Source organism: Bubalus kerabau, chromosome 7 (assembly GCF_029407905.1).
Source record: "Bubalus kerabau isolate K-KA32 ecotype Philippines breed swamp buffalo chromosome 7, PCC_UOA_SB_1v2, whole genome shotgun sequence".
NCBI classification, from domain to species: Eukaryota; Metazoa; Chordata; class Mammalia; order Artiodactyla; family Bovidae; genus Bubalus; species Bubalus kerabau.
In genome coordinates this window covers 18,721,998-18,734,977 of record NC_073630.1, presented here as the reverse complement: position 1 = coordinate 18,734,977, position 12,980 = coordinate 18,721,998, and the positions used below count along the sequence as shown (strand labels likewise).

At 38.1% G+C, this 12,980-nt stretch overlaps 1 long non-coding RNA gene across 1 annotated transcript; it reads right to left on the bottom strand.

The window, feature by feature from the left end:
• Window positions 1-6,075: 6,075 nt before the first annotated feature.
• On the bottom strand, window positions 6,076-12,802 carry LOC129657495 (uncharacterized). The gene is made up of 2 exons (XR_008716765.1): window positions 12,627-12,802; window positions 6,076-6,539 (listed from the first exon to the last, which is right to left on the bottom strand). It is a non-coding gene; the product is annotated as an uncharacterized LOC129657495 (long non-coding RNA).
• Window positions 12,803-12,980: the final 178 nt, after the last annotated feature.

The window sequence follows — 12,980 nt, the reverse complement described above, 5'->3', positions numbered from 1 at the left end:
TTGCATCTCAGTGAACAGCATTACCATTCATCTGCATGTTCTGATGGGAAAATTGTGAATCACCCCTAAATCTCTTTATTTCTCACACCTCATAGATTTGATCAGGAACTGGAGCTCACCTCCTTCTACGGCTGGAATTCACCCACACGACTTCATCTACTGCAGGTTTCATAATCCAGTTCATCTCTTCTTCCCCAGATTTTCACAGGAGACTTAAACGTATTTTTTTTTACCATAAGTTTTGTGCTTCTATTGATTCTTTACACATCAGATAGAGTGATCATTCAAGTCCTATTAATAACCAAGCTCCTCCATCCATGGGATTTTCCAGGCAAGAGTACTGGAGTAGGGTGCCATTGCCTTCTCCTATATATATATATATATATATATATATATATATATATATATCTCCATCCCTTCTAAATAACTCTTATTTACCATAATGTGACCTGTAAGGCCCTTTTATCAGTCAGGTTCCAATCAGGAAAATAGAAGCCACCCAAGTTAATTAAAAAAGGAAAGTGAATATAATAAACAATTACAAAGGAGTTGAGGGAAACAAAAAGAAATATAGGTGATACTGAGACAGGTAGAAACTGGCAACAGCAGGAAACCACTACACTCTACAGTGGCATGAACAAAGAGATCAAGTAATATTGTCTGAATTCGGAGTCAAGAATTACTAAAAGAAGACGGAAATTCTGCAGGAACTTATCTGACAGGAGTTGGGACTATGGATGAGGAGGGTCTGGTGAAAGCTGGAATCATGAAGAAGATGCAGCCCCTTCAGAGAAAGAGAGAGAAGACCACTCTGACTTCTCATCTCCTGCTCTGCACTACTGCACCTTCAATCACTTAACTTACCTGGAAGCCAACTGGCAAGGAGCCTGTGTAACATACTTTCAGAACACAAGAATATTAGGAAATGAATTGCACAACTTCATATTCTGGCCCTGCTTATCTTTCCAGCTTCAGCCCTGCCACTACTCCCTCCCTAGCATACTCTGCACTTCATCCCAGGAACCTCATTTCAGTTTCCTCCATACTCTGTGTTCCCTCTGTGTTTGCACACCCTTTCACCCCAATTCAGAAGGGCCAGAAAAGTGGACACACCTTTGCCTTCGCTCGAGTGCCTGAATATCCCCAGCAATGCTTTAGGTCTTAGCTTAAGTATCACATCTCTGGAAAGTCTATTTTGGTCTCCAAATGTGAACTAGATACCCTTAACATATAAGCTCTTAAGAGTCTATAATAAATTCCCATTATAGCATTTATAAAAAAAATTAAAACATGATATATAAAGATTGATGTTTTCCAACTTACTATGTTCTGAGCCAGCTTACAAATTCTATACATGGAACAACAGACTGGTTTCAAATTGGGAAAGGAGTATGTCAAGGCTGTATATTGTTACCCTGCTTATTTAACTTATATGCAGAGTACATGAGAAATTCTGGACTGAGTGAAGCACAAGCTGGAATCAAGATTGCCTGGAGAAACATCAATAAGCTCAGATATGAGATGACACCACACTTACAGTAGAATGCGAAGAAGAGCTAAAGAGCCTCTTGATGAAAGTGAAAGAGGAGAGTGAAAAAGTTGGCTTAAAACTCAACATTCAGAAAACTAAGATCATGGCATCCTGTCTCATCACTTCATGGTAAATAGATGTGGAAACAGTGGAAACCGTGACAGACTTTATTTTTTTGGCTCCAAAATCAATGCAGATGGTGATTTCAGCCTTGAAATTAAAAGACACTTGCTCCTTAGAAGAAAACATATGACCAAACTAGATAGCATATTAAAAAGTAGAGATATTACTTTGCCAACAAAGGTCCATCTAGTCCAAACTATGGTTTTTCCAGTAGTCATGTATGGATGTGAGAGTTGGACTATAAAGAAAGCTGAGTGCAGAATAATTTATGCTTTTGAACTGTGGTATTGGAGAAGACTCTTGAGAGTCCCTTGGACTGCAAGGAGATCCAACCAGTCCATCCTAAAGGAGATCATCCTAAAGAATATTCATTGGAAGGACTGATACTGAAGCTGAAACTCCAATACTTTGGCCACCTGATGTGAAGAACTGACTCATTGGAAAAGACCCTGATACTGGGAAAGATTGAAGGTAGGAGGAGAAGGGGACAACAGAGGATGAGATGGTTGGATGGCATCAAGGACTCAATGTATATGAGTTTGAGTAAACTCTGGGAGTTGGTGATAGACAGGGAGGCCTGGCGTGCTGCAGTCCATGGGGTCACAAAGAGACAACTGAGTGACTGAACTGAACTAAATAAATTCTATGAGAGTAGGGGTCCCATATCTGCTAGTCACCATAGCATACAGTTGGTGCTCAATAATTATCCTTTAACTGACTGTGTGGATAAACAAATGAAGGTGATAAGTCAGAAGATAACAGAGGTTGACAGGGAGTGGTGCCCATCCCTGCTCTGGAACTTCAGTGAGGATTTCTCTGCTGTTATATTTTGAAAGACAAAGGATACTGTTCAAATTTTCCATGATTTCTGAATGTGTGATAGCTACCTGGGTTTTTGAGTATCTTATTTCACTTCTACCCTTATTTCCTCACTCCTTGACTTAAGACAACACACAACTTACTGTATTAAATAGATGAAGGAGAAAGACACAAGAAACCAGAAACCCAGCTAAAGGGCTATTGTAGAAATTTATGCATGAGTTTATAGGACAAATAAATTAAATATGAGAAAAGAACAATTAGGATAATATTTAAACATGGAAATAGTTTAATTTGGAAAGAAAGGAAAGAAAGGAGTAATCAGAGAAAGCCATACTTACCTGAGAAATTACTAGAAAAATTTATCCCAATCCAGTTTACATGCTTCCCTTTTTACTCATTTGTGAGAAAAAAGCAACAACAACAACAAAAAATTAGCTAATGAAAAGCTAATACTACATTTTAGGGGAAAAAAAGTACATAGTTCACTAATAGTTGTATTGTATTCATAAATACAATACATACCTCAAATAAAAAACAAGAGTCAGTATGGTTCTGGCTTTAATCATCATTTCCTCAGTCACGAGTAAGTTGGGTGGCATCTCTGTCCCTCCTAATCCCACATGTTGGTTCTGCTGCTGGAAGCTGAGACAACTCTTCTAGGAAGTGCTATTGTTGCTCTCTGTTGGAATGATCATCTTTTATTATGATAGTTCATTTGTATGCAGTTTTTTTTCCATTTTAGTTCATCGATAATTTCTTTCCTAGCCATGCAGATTTGTTCTTGCCTCTTCTATTTCTAAACCTAATTTCTGTTAACACAAATTTATGATGATGAAACTCTTCAGGGTTTCTAGTGCGACTGACTTAATATGTGAATGTGCTGTGCTTGTAATCTTCTGTTCTGTGTTGGAGAGGGTTTCAATTACTCCTGTCTGTGAGCAGAACATCTTCTAGAGTAGTCCATGAGGAACATTTCTTGATATACAATGCTGCTTTCCAATGGCTTCTGGTCTCTATGCTATAGTTTTTAACCTGAGCAGTTAGAGATAAAAATCTCATGCTCTGTAATAAAACTCTGCTTCACTAGGTCTTTGCTTACTGTATATTGGTTCTATATATTATCAATATTAAATAAAGAAGGAAATAAAAATTGAAGTAGGATATGTTTTCAAAAGATTACAGAGTTCAGTCATGAAAAAACAATATAGGTATGTTCTTAAACAAACACTACTTGAACAAACTTGTCATTAAATCTAAACTTGTGACTAGGGATATTAAAAATCAATAACATATATGCCTTAAAATATAAACTTATTGAGTTTTTAAATTCAAATATAAGATCAACAATGATATTACTTGTAAAATAATTCAGTACTTTGAAACTGGCTTTATGAAAAGTGAAAAATGTCTTCAAACAAGAGAAAGGAAGCTAGAAGTAAAGGTAGAGATCAGCTTGCATGATTTTTTAGGAAAACTTCCTTTATTTCATATATCTTGTCACTCAATTTCCCACATGACTGTACACAAAGCAGCTGTACAGCCAAGAAGACAAATAACAAATAAAAACATTACCACAAGAGTTCATAGCTGCATTTCACAGTCAGACAGGAGTTCTACTGAGGAAGCTGATTTTATGATGCTCTGAATAAGATAAAATACATTTTCCAAACACAGGCATAGCAATGTCACCTGAAAATTCTGGTTAGATATAACCCACAGGCAATTTTTATCTAATGGAGATAAATATATTAACCTCATGGGGTTTGTTGTGAGGATTAAATAAGATAAAGTATATATAACACCTTCTATGGGTTGAATTATGTTCCCCTATAATTCATGTTGGAGTCCTAACCCCCAGTACCTCAGAATGTGATCTTACTAGGGTTGTTGCAGATATAATTAAATTAAGCTGAGGCCATACTGGAGTAGAAAGGGCCACTATGCCAATGACTGATGTCCCTGTAGAAAGACAGATGAAGGCAGAAAATACCTTCAGTCTTTTGCAAGCCAAGGAAGACCAGAGATTGCCAGCAAACTATCAGAGGTAGGATATAAGCATGGAACAGATTCTCCTCCACAGCTCTCAGAAGGAACCAATCTTGCAATACATTGTTGGTGGACTTCTAGCTTATAGACCTGTGAGACAATGTATTACTGTTGCTTAGGCCTCCCATCAGTGTTATTTGGTTATGGTAGCTATGATAAACTAAAATGATATCTAAGAAAGACTGGTACATAGTGGAGATTCAACTGATGTCAGTGCCTCAATGACAAACTTGTGTGAACACATTCATGTAAATAAAGGGATATAGAGGTATATATATTCCTGTGTAAAGGAATGCAGAAGCATATTAAGGGCTGCATCAGAAGCTTCATAGTAATTTTAAGGACTGGGATGCCAAATCTCTAGTTTCCTGGAGGAGAAAGGAGAGCAAGATAGGAACCTAGGACAAAAGGAACTGAGACATTTGACAAGACCATAACAAAGCACTCATAATTTAGGAATTCAGCTGTTCATCCAGTTGACAGAATAATATTTGGACAAAAAGAATGAAAATGTGGGTACTGGGATTCAGTTCAGTTCAGTTCAGTCGCTCAGTTGTGTCCAACTCTTTGCGACCCCATGAATTGCAGCACACCAGGCCTCCCTGTCCATCACCAATTCCCGGAGTTCTCTCAGATTCACGTCCATCGAGTCAGTGATGCCATCCAGCCATCTCATCCTCTGTCATTCCCTTCTCCTCCTGCCCCCAATCCCTCCCAGCATCAGAGTCTTTTCCAATGAGTCAACTCTACTGGGATTAGGGTCACATTAGTCATTCATCATTTCTAGAGTATCCATCATATGTTCAAACATTTTGCTAGATAAAGAGGGCACAAGAATAAACAACTCCTCGCTTTTATGCTCAAGAGCTAACAGCCTACTTGGGAGGAAGTCATAAAGATGTCATTAAAATTACCATTAAGATATAAAGTAGAAATAATTGGTAATGAGCAAAATAATTCCAGATTCAATGAGGATTCAGATATGTAAGGAAACTTGGCATCCCCTACATCTTTTCTTAGAGCAACTTTGTTGTTTGGGCTAAACTATGGTCACCAGAATTGAATAAAATCTGAGTAGTTCATTATGACACCTTTTCTCTAGAGTTTGCTATGTGCCTGACACCCAAGGCACACATGCTTTTGGTGAGTAATGTATTTGTTCCCGCTATTTAGCAGCATCTTTATTACAAGCAAAAATATGTTTTTTGTGGGCCTAGTTAGAATATGCTCAATGACCTTTCTTGAAAATTCTACAAAGGTAGATACTAAACTCAAAAAAACTTCTTCATAGCACCCACCATAGAGATTGGTGGTGGTGGTGCTCACTCACTCAGTCATATGCAACTCTTTGAGACCCAAGCTCCTCTATCCATGGGATTCTCCAGGCAAGCCTACTGGAGGAGGTTGCCACTTCCTCCTCTAGGGGATCTTACTGACCCAGGGAATGAATCCATGTCTCTTACCTCTCCTGCATTGGTAGGTGGATTCTTTACACTGTGCCACCGGGGAAGCCCACTACCATAGGGATGGGCCCCATTTAATTCATAACTATATAACAGAATTAGTCAAAATATATTATGGTTAGTCATTTCCAGTTCTTTGTGTTTAAAAAGTGTGTACAATGAAACAATTTGCTTTTGAACTCCTAAACATGTTATTTCCATGAGTCCAGTATGCCATTTTATGTGAAGGACCCATACCATGAAGTGTGTCCTCCTGTTGAGGGGAATAATACAAGAAAAGGACAAAATCAAGGCAATGGAGAGTAGTATCAGGAGTACAAGTGTTATTCTTGTTGCACGGGGCCTGCAGCTTTCAGGGGGTGGGCATGCATGTTGACACAGCATAAAGGAGCAGTCTAGCAGCTCTGCAGTTCAGAGGTTCTGCACACAGATGGAGGTGAGGTGAGGGGCTCAGCGACAGGTCATGAGGCTTGAGGCTCAGAGACAGTGCTTTGGCTCTGGACCATGTTATGAAGGCCTGCGATGTGCCACAGGTAGTGACAAAATGACTCCAGCTGTGGGGATTGGCAGAGGAGAAAAGACAGATGTTTACATGGACTAAGAAACAAGCAAAGAGTCATACCCCAGAGGATCACAACAAAAAAAAAGCACATAATACAGGGCAGAACTTCCCTATAAGAAAGGATCTAGATGAGAGGGGTGACAAAAAGTTGGGGACAAGAAATAAAGCAACATTTCAATAGTTATGATAATATGTAGACTTCCTGTGACAAAAGAGTCTAATATTCCTCCTACCCTCTTTCCAGGGACTAAAAATGGCCTCAGCCAAATGGATGCCAGCAAAAACACCTGGTTAGAGAAGACGTGAGGCTGTCAAAATCAAGGCAGTTTATGAAAAAAGTGTGTACATATTTAGAAAGATAAGGGTAACATAGTTTGCAAGTTGCATTTTAAAGATGAAATTTTGAAAAGCTCCTGGAAAGTTTTTGATTCATGTTTAGCCAAATTCGGAGAAGGCAATGGCAGTCCACTCCAGTACTCTTGCCTGGAAAATCCCATGGATGGGGGAACCTGGTAGGCTGCAGTCCATGGGGTCGCAAACAGTTGGACACAACTGAGCAACTTCACTTTCACTTTTCACTTTCATGCATTGGAGAAGGAAATGGCAACCTATTCCAGTGTTCTTGCCTGGAGAATCCCAGGGACGGGGGAGCCTGTTGGGCTGCCGTCTATGGGGTCACACAGAGTTGGACACGACTGAAGCGACTTAGCAGCTTAGTCAAATTAATATAATCATGATTCATATATGTCAAGGTATTACCACCACTTTAAATATAGCTAGCATATCTTATTTACATTTTATAAGGGAAAAAGATGATGGTGTAGGATAGCAGATGTCATGCTTTATTTTTTTTTTTTTTTTTTTTTTTTAGATGTCATGCTTTAGTGTCCCAAGAAACTCATTCTCTTTTCAGGCTAAATTCAGCTACTAAAACTTTATAGTCAAGCATTAAGATGCCTGGGGAAACAAAGGTACTGGGCAAAGATCCTAGCAGATATTTCTGGAAGCATGAAGAGGTGATCTTGAGTCTAAAGTAAAATGAAATCATGAATATGGATTCACAACTAACTTTGAGTCATTGGGAAAAAAAATCTACATATTTGAAATAATAAGAAAATGTTTGATTCAAAGGTAAAATGTAAATAACTTTGTCAGTTTTTTTTCTTTCTTTTTTTTTTGATGGACTCAATGTTTTTTTAAGGCATTGGTTCTCCAAGTGTGTTTCTGGAACCAACAGTATCAATATCCCCAAGGAAATCTGTGAGAAATGCAAACTCTCAGCACCTATTCCAGACCTGCTGGATCAGAAATTCTTAAAATGGGATCAGCAACTCAGGTTTTAACAAGCCCCCCAGGTGCACAATTGCCAAATTTAGAAAATGAATATACAGTATACACACCTGAATGGAATTTCAGATAAAATGATTAATTTTTAGTATGTCCAATGTTATATTTGGGACATATACTAAAAAAAATGCACTGTTTTTATCAAATTCAAATTTAACTGGGCATCTTTCATTGTATCCTACAAACTTATCCAGGCAACTCTGATATAAATTAAACACTGAGAATTTTAGTGTAAAAATAGCAGCAATGTTCAAAAATAGTCTCTTCTTTGCCCATAGAGCAGATGATACTAAAAGTATTTTTTTAGTGTCTGGTGCAAGCATCTGTCTGCATCTGTCTGATGGAATGTTGAATTCAGTTTTAAAATATTTTTGTTTTGGCCAAATGTATATGTTTTTGCTTGTTCTTTGTATTTGGATATTTAATTGCAACTAAAGCCTTTGATTGTGTGGATCACAACAAACTGTGGAAAATTCTTAAAGTGATGGAATACCAGACCACCTGACCTGCCTCTTGAGAAACCTATATGCAGGTCAGGAAGCAACAGTTAGAACTGGACATGGAACAACAGACTGGTTCCAAATAGGAAAAGGAGGACATCAAGGCTATATATTGTCACCCTGCTTATTTAACTTATATGCGGAGTACATCATGAGAAACGCTGGGCTGAAAGAAGCACAAGCTGGAATCAAGATTGCCGGGAGAAATATCAATAACCTCAGATATGCAGATGACACCACCCTTATGGCAGAAAGTGAAGAAGAACTAAAAAGCCTCTTGATGAAAGTGAAAGAGGAGAGTGAAAAAGTTGGCTTAAAGCTCAACATTCAGAAAACTAAGATCATAACATCCAGTCCCATCACTTCATGGCAAATAGATGGGTAAACAGTGGAAACAGTGGCTGACTTTATTTTTCTGGGCTCCAAAATCTCTGCAGATGGTGATTGCAGCCATGAAATTAAAAGACACTTACTCCTTGGAAGGAAAGTTATGACCAACCTAGATAGTATATTAAAAAGCAGAGACATTACTTTGCCAACAAAAGTCCATCTAGTCAAGGCTATGATTTTTCCAGGGTCATGGATGGATGCGAGAGTTGGACTATAAAGAAAGCTGAGCACCAAAGAATTGAAGCTTTTGAACTATGGTGTTGGAAAAGACCCTTGAGAGTCCCTTGGACTGCAAGGAGATCCAACCAGTCCATTCTAAAGGAGATCAGTCCTGGGTGTTCACTGGAAGGACTGATGTTGAAGCTGAAACTCCAATACTTTGGCCACCTGATGTGAACAGCTGACTCATTTGAAAAGACCCTGATGCTGGGAAAAATTGAGGGCAGGAGGAGAAGGGGACGACAGAGGATGAGATAGTTGGATGGCATCATCAACTCAATGTACATGGGTTTGAGTGGACTCTGGGAGTTGGTGATGGATAGGGAGGACTGGCGTGCTGCAGTTCATGTAGGTCACAAAGAGTTGGACACAACTGAGCGACTGAACTGAACTGATTCAATTAATTGCAACTAATCTAAATATTTTCAATTATCAAATATCCAAAAATTAAATAATATTAATTTTAAGTATTTAAAATATTGTGAAATTTCACATAAAATTATGATTTTGACCAGTATGGCAACAATTGAGACTTTTAATAATCCACATTATTCCATATCATTCTTTAATCCATATCATTCTCTATTGTGTGTCTATCATGAATCTAGACCTTTCTGGTCTATTCCTGCAATTGTACTGGTTTAATGTATTAATATTACTTGCCTCTGTCCTTGTAGACAAATAAGGTCTTCTTCAAGTTTTCCCCCTACATGTGGACCCTTTGTAATATGAAACATCTCAAAAGAAAGGTCTCATGTGGTAAACGGGTGTCATGTCACTGGCTATCCCAGAATAAGTTATTAGAATTAGAAATCAGGGTTGTAATATTGTCCAGCCTAGGAGAACCAAGGCTGACTTACATAAGGACCAATTTAGAGGGGAAAAAAGTATTGGGTTCCTTTTGATTATTTCATTTTTTAAAAAATATTATTATTGATTCTCCAGATGAAAATGTATATTTAAAATCTGATGATATATTTTAGTAATGAAAATAATATCAATATAAAAATTAACAGTGATTTTAAAGGACTAAAATATTAACACTGAAAAATATTTAAGAAATAAAACACCGGGGATTTTCAATCTTTCACACTAAAACTAAATTTTGGGTTATATCTTACATTTAGACCTCATACATGCACTCTAAGATTGTGACTTACTAATCATTTCTCTATACCAGCTTGAACTAATACATGGGTGTGTAGACTCAATTGGTAATGCCTTGTTGGAATTTGGTTCCTATTGCACTTCAAGAACTCTTTGGCTGTTGAAGGAATACCATTTAGATATTGTTGCATTTAAGTACGTGAATAAGTACTGAAGAAAATTCATCTATTTGTTCTTAATGCAACTTTCTGCCTTGAAGATTTGAATTCTGCAAAGTCACTTTTGATTCAAGCTTTTGCATCAACATCCCTTTTACTATCTCAAAAGTTTTCCCAGAATAAATCTTTCCCCTTCTAATCCAGGCTTGGAGAAAATGTGCAATGCTTTTGTGACATATGGGCCTGTCTAAAGTAATTAATTTCTAGTTCAGTTCAGTTGCTCAGTCGTGCCTGACTCTTTTTCACCCCTTGGACTGCAGTACGCCAGGCCCCCCCATCCATCAGCAACTCCCGGAGTCCACCCAAACCCATGTCTATTGAGTTGGTGATGCCAACCAACCATCTCATCCTCTGTCATCCCCCTTCTCCTCCTGCCTTCAATCTTTCCCAGCATCAGGGTCTTTTCAAATGAGTCAGTTCTTTGTATCAGGTGGCCAAAGTATTGGAGTTTTAGCTTCAACATCAGTCCTTCCAATGAATACTATGGACTGATTTCCTTTAGGATGGACTGGTTGGATCTCCTTGTAGTCCCAGGGACTCTCAAGAGTCTTCTCCAACACCACAGTTCAAAAGCATCAATACTTCTGCGCTCAGCTTTCTTTATAGTCCCACTGTCACATCCATACATGATCACTGGAAAAACCATGGCTTTGACTAGACGGGCCTTGCTCCATGTTAGCAACTCTTGTTATCTTTTTAAATGTAACATTGTCAAATATAAACAAAATATTCCCAAAATAATGATTATTTTTTCAAATATGTACACACTTCATAATTGCTCTATTGTATCAATTATTAAGTTCTCTCTGTTCACTAAATAGTTCCTAGCCTCTTGATCTCAAATGCATTGCATGTTCCAATTTATCTTTTTAATTATATTGATGATTATTTGTGTTCTGAATATACTGTGGAGGCAGAAATTACATTCAATTTTCTTTTCTCATGATATTTTACATCTATCTATCTATCTATCTATATATATATTTTATTTTACATATAGCTACCCCTATGTGTTTTATTTTATCCCTACCAAACAGGAAAGTAGAAATCCCAGGTGTTTTTTTATTTTTATGTAAAGTAGATTAGTGTTCCTATCTGATTGGTCAATGAGGAAGGGCATTTTGTCCACTTACAATGCCCTCCTTCAGGTTGGTATATGCATCTTAAATGCATCTGGACTTTTTTCTTTACTGCATTTCCATTTAATCCAAACTCCAGAGTAGTAGCTTATTATAGTAAAATTTGGTTTTAGATAGCGTAAATAATTCAGGCATTTACAAAGCTTGTCAGTTGTTGCTTTGTCACAATTTACAACAGAGAAAACCCCTGAGGGAATGAATTCATTACTCTCTAGATTTGTGAAACATTTCTACAGGAATCCCCTAAGTCTCATGTAGTGCATTATAGGATGTCCTTACATGTCTCTACATGCCTAATTCTAAGTTACCCCTTATGCATCAAAATATATTTTATATATAAATAGTAAAATAGTTATAAACATGCTGTTCTCATTTCTGAAGTCTAATATATTACATTTTTGAAATATATGAAATTTGCATAGCCTTCACAAAAATGTTCATCTTAAGCAACAGTACTCTAGACAGGACCTCTCAATTTATTAAAAAAAAAAAAAATAGTGAAGGTATACACAGGTATATGTGCAGCAGTAGGAAGATAAAATAGAGCAGTATCTCCTTCTTTCTACCTATACCCTTCCCTGAAAACAGGCCTTGTTAAGAGATGAAAGGTAGGGGCATTCTAAATTCCTTTAGTCTGGAATATTTAGATTTTATATATATATATATATTTTTTTTTTTTTTAAGTAAAGGGAAAAAAATGCACTTTCACTTGGGTATTATGTTTACTACCATAGAGTTTAGAGGGCAGAACTACAAGAAGGGAAAGCCCAAAAGCCTGAATCCAGCACTTCTAATCTGAAATACTGCGGGGGATTGAAGGGGGAAGGGAGAGAAAGGCAAAACAAGTATGTTGGGTAACTGGGACACATGTCCTGGCAACCTCACCCTACCCTTTCATACTAAACCTGTGGAGACAGGGAGAGGGGCCTTTAGAAACGTCCAGAGAGCTCTGGTAGAACCCAGACTTACAGGCCTACATCTCTGAGTGTGTGTGGTTTGGGAAGGAGGGAGGTGGACTGGGAGCTCCTAGCAGAAGCCTTGCATAAGGCTAGTGGGTGACTGTGCATAAGGAGAGCTAAGAGAGGGGATGCAAGTAGTGAGATAGTTATGGGAGAGGTGGTCTTTTTTAAAAGCTAAATGTCAAGGTTGTGAGGCCTACCTTAAAGTACAAGATGTCAGAAGGTCATCTCCAAGACCACTGGACACTAGTTTCTGAGGACCATCTACAATGGAGGAAGTGCATCACGGATTAAGAAGCTGAAGATTCAGCTCTTCTGTTACTTCCCTTGTTACAGGGAAAGCTTTCAAAACACAGACACTTCTGTTCCTTTGGGCACAGGCAGAAGGCAATTAAATCGGCCAAGCTAAATTGAATACAGGTGATGGTGAAGGTCACGGCCGGCTTGAATCAAGGCTGGTGGCTGTGTGGATGTACACAGAGGTGATATCACCAAAGGCTGACTGTCCTTGCCCTGGCTGCTGTCACTGCATCACAGCCGGAGCTCTACAATGA